A 4,391-nucleotide genomic window follows, 5' to 3' on the forward strand; every position below is an offset into this window, starting at 1 on the left:
TGTAGCGTAGATAGAGAAGGGGTGTGAGTGGACGAGAGCTGAGGAAGCGTTGTTCCAGGTCGGCCATGAAGATATTGGCATATTGTGGGGCCATGCGGGTGCCCATAGCAGTGCCACTGATCTGGAGATATATATTGTCATCAAATTTGAAATAGTTGTGTGTAAGTATAAAGGCACAGAGCTCAGCAGCCAGTTGTGCTGTGGCATCATCAGGGATGGTGTTCCTGACAGCTTGTATTCCATCTGTGTGTGGGATATTTGTGTAGAGAGCCTCTACATCCATGGTGGCTAGGATGGTGTTTTCTGGGAGGTCACCAATGCATTGTAGTTTCCTCAGGAAATCAGTGGTGTCGCGGAGATAGCTGGGAGTGCTGGTGGCATAGGGTCTGAGTAGAGAGTCCATATATCCAGACAGTCCTTCAGTGAGAGTGCCAATGCCCGAGATGATGGGGCGTCCAGGATTTCCGGGTTTGTGGATCTTGGGTAGTAGATAGAATAACCCTGGTCGGGGCTCTAGGGGTATGTTGATTTCTTCTGGTGTTAGTGTAGGGAGTGTCCTGAGTAGATGCTGTAGTTTCTTAGTGTATTCCTCAGTGGGATCTGAGGGAAGTGGCCTGTAGAATTTGGTATTGGAGAGTTGTCTGGCTGCCTCCTTTTGATAGTCAGACCTGTTCATGATGACAACGGCACCTCCTTTATCAGCCTCTTTGATGATAATGTCAGGGTGGTTTCTGAGGCTGTGGATGGCATTGCGTTCTGCACGGCTTAGGTTGTGAGGCAAGCGATGTTGTTGTTCCACGATTTCTGCCTGTGCACGCCGGCGGAAGCATTCAATGTATAGGTCCAGGCTGTCATTTCGACCCTCAGGAGGAGTCCATGTGGAGTTCTTTTTCTTGTGCTGTTGGTGGGAGGGCACCCGTGTATCAGTGCACTGTTCAGTGTTGTCCTGGAAGTATTCTTTGAGTCGGAGATGGCGAAAGTAGGCTTCCAGATCGCCACAGAACTGTATCATGTTGGTGGGGGTGGCAGGGCAGAAAGAGAGTCCCCGAGATAGGACAGACTTTTCTTCTGGGCTGAGTGTGTAGTTGGATAGATTGACGATATTGCTGGGTGGGTTAGGGGTACCACTGTTGTGGCCCCATGTGGCAGGTAGGAGTTTAGACAGCTTACAGTCCTTTTTCCTTTGAAGAGAGGTGAAGTGAGTAATGTAGATCTCCTGTCTTATTCTAGTGAAGTCCGTTTGTATAGAAGTTTGGTTATTAATGAGAGTCTCCAGGTTGGAGAGCTCTTTTTTGATGTTTTCCTGTTTGCTGTATAGGATGCTGATCAGGTGGTTCCTCAGTTTTTTTGATAGAGTATGACATAATCTCTCACTGTGGTCCGTGTAGTATGTAGATAGCAGTGGATTTTTTACCTTTAGTCCATTTGGTATGATGTCCATCCGTTTGCATTTGGAAAGGAAGATGATATCTGTCTGTATCTGTGCAAGTTTCTTCATGAGGTTGATGGATTTCCATTCCATACGGCTAAATGCAGTGCCTTGCATGGTGTCAAGTATCAGAGGGTAGCCGTGTTAGTCTGGATCTGTAAAAGCAGCAAAGAATCCTGTGGCACCTTATAGACTAACAGACGTTTTGGAGCATGAGCTTTCGTGGGTGAATACCCACTTCCTCAGATGCATGTAATGGAAATATCCAGGGGCAGGTATATATATGTGTGCTAGCAAGCTGTGATGTATTTCTTACCATACAGCTCTATCTCAGAATAAGTGCTCATTTTTATTTCCTTTTTGCTCTTACATTGAGAGTTCATCATGAAGTTGTCGTTTGTTGCATTGGATATAGTTAGTGTGTTGGGCCATTGCTAAAGCAGAAGGTAGAAGTGAGGGATCTCTTGGGGCCTACTTTAACACCTTAGGTTAACAAGTTTGATACAAACATAAATGTTATTGGGATTCACGTTCTACCTAGTCAAGAGTGCGAGACTAGGGGGGTGGCACAAGAGGGGGAAGCAGCATGATCAGAAGAAACTGCAATGAAAAATGGGGGAGAGTATGAAAAAAGGGAAAAAAGTGGAAAAAGACCAGATGGTGTGAGACCCATTGTAAAGCAAGCTACATAAGACCACACCATCAGCTGATGTAAACCCATCAAAATCCTGCTGAGGATGTGCCCCCCTGAATTTTTTTTTAATTCTGCTTTATTTTATTTTTAGAAAAAGAGGAAAAATCATAGAATGGTAGAAATGGAGACTCCACATTTTTCAGATTAAATGATTACTAATTGCTTCAGGCATTTTTAAAGAGCTAAATTATCTTGCTTAAATGCACTCTGATGTTACTTGTACTGTGGTAGTGCCGTCGTCTCCCTGAAAGTCTGTTATTGGCCATCTGCATTCTGTACTTTTATAAAAGTACCTATCTGATGGTCAACTATGACTTCTCTTGTCCACTAGCATATTACTCAAGTCTTACTTTGAAAGTGGTATTTCATGGGCTATAAAAGCAGCAAAGAATCTTGACTTCATGGGCTATGTAATCTGTATGAGTCAGAATCTGTGGTGATGTAACTTGGTGTAGCTCTGCTGACTTCAGCTGAATTATGTGGGTTTCCAGCAGCTGAAGGTCTGGCCCTTTCGCTGAAAGCCAAAAGTACAGTTTTGCCAAGGTCACAGGAAACCCCCTTCAAGTTGGTAAAGCAGAATGCCAGTGATTAAATATTTCAGAGACGAGAGACATAATCCAGTCTGGCATGTTGGCTGTCTCTCTCTTTGAGCTCATGCTGGCTTCTGCCAGCTTCCTTCCCGGGAGCCTCTTTTCTACCTTGTGCCCAGATCATTACCTCACTCCCAACACTTAATACTCTCCACAAGTTATTGCAATTATCCTAAACAAAAGCAAACTTTCGTATCGAAATCAAGGAAATTCCCAACTGAAAGCTAATGGCACCTGAACTCATCTGGATAGTCATTATGGGAAGCTGGACGGGATACCCAGATCACAACTCTTTGCAAGGTTTTTGGCTGGAATAGGAACTAGCTGCAGAACACTTGCAAAGCAATAAAGCCTGAGATCTGGAAATCCTGTCCTACCCTTATCACTGCTTGTAATTCCTGATTTATCTTTTCCCCGCTCCAAAATGAAGTGATCCAACTTTTAAGTACTGCAATATCCAGTGGTGTCCCAAGATGTTTTCTACTTCCAAAGGGTGAAATTAGCCCCTATGCAGAGACTATTCACCACTTAAGTCTTCAAAATAACATGTAAGTGGATTTAAGTGGTGTATAGGCCTAGTGCTGCCCTTCTGCATAGGGGGTGAATTTTACCCTTGAAGAACAGACACCACCTTAAGTAGTTATCCTTTCCATACAGTGTCAGATGGCTCTGTTTCACTCTGTCTCCAATGTTAAATATATTCCACAATGGCAACAGAATTGCATGATACCATCTTAGTTTGTTTTGGGGATTGTGTATAATTGTCTGGGTATTTTTTCGTAAATATAAATATATTCTTCTTTAAGAGTATCTGTGGCTTCCTCAAAATGGAAAAGAAAGGGGATGAGGATTTAATCCATGCTGAATATGTTAAAATGCATTGGTGGAAAATACTGATAGGACTTCACAAGCCAAGGACTCACTTCTGATGCCTCTGGCTTGGTTGAGTCACTGGGAAAGAGCCCAAAGAGCTACTAGCATTGTTTAAGCTCATGTGGCTCCAGGTAGATCTTACTAAACAATCCTGGATAATGTACAATTTATTGGCTGTTTGGAGGCTCATGGGGCCTTGAAGCCTATTTAATAGGTGCCTCAAAGCTCCCATAATAATATTGCTATAATACAACAGAGTGCTATTGTTATAATGATATATTACTGAAAACATGGTGCCAGCCAGAAAGTCACTAAGGGAGCTCATAAAATGTTATTTAACCTTTTGTTAATTTAAAGGCTCCAATATTATCCAATTTATTTATTGTGTGAGGAAAGGGTTTGAAGTCAATTACCCAACGGATTGTGAGATCTGCATACAGGCTTCAGCTATGCAATACATTATTAATGGTGCAGGGCAAAGATTTAAACTTTAAAGGCTGCAACTAAAAGCTGACAAGGTGTAGTCATCATTTGGCTTCTAATAGTGTGACTTCTAATGCTGCTCAAATGACAGCAGAGCCTGGAATAATTAGTCACTGCTGTTCCCAGTGAGAATAGGAATTGCAGGAACCTTTTGCTTTAGGTCCAAGTCTTTTGGTCTTTATTCAGGCAAATCTCCATTGAAATCTATGAGTGTTTTGCCTGAGTAACCCTTTAAAAAATATTACAGTATTCAATAAAGTTCACCCCACAGACCCCAGTTTCACTGTAGTACAACAGTGTTTTGCAACATTACTGTGGAATA

Source organism: Gopherus evgoodei, chromosome 6, assembly GCF_007399415.2.
Source record: "Gopherus evgoodei ecotype Sinaloan lineage chromosome 6, rGopEvg1_v1.p, whole genome shotgun sequence".
Classification (NCBI taxonomy): Eukaryota; Metazoa; Chordata; order Testudines; family Testudinidae; genus Gopherus; species Gopherus evgoodei.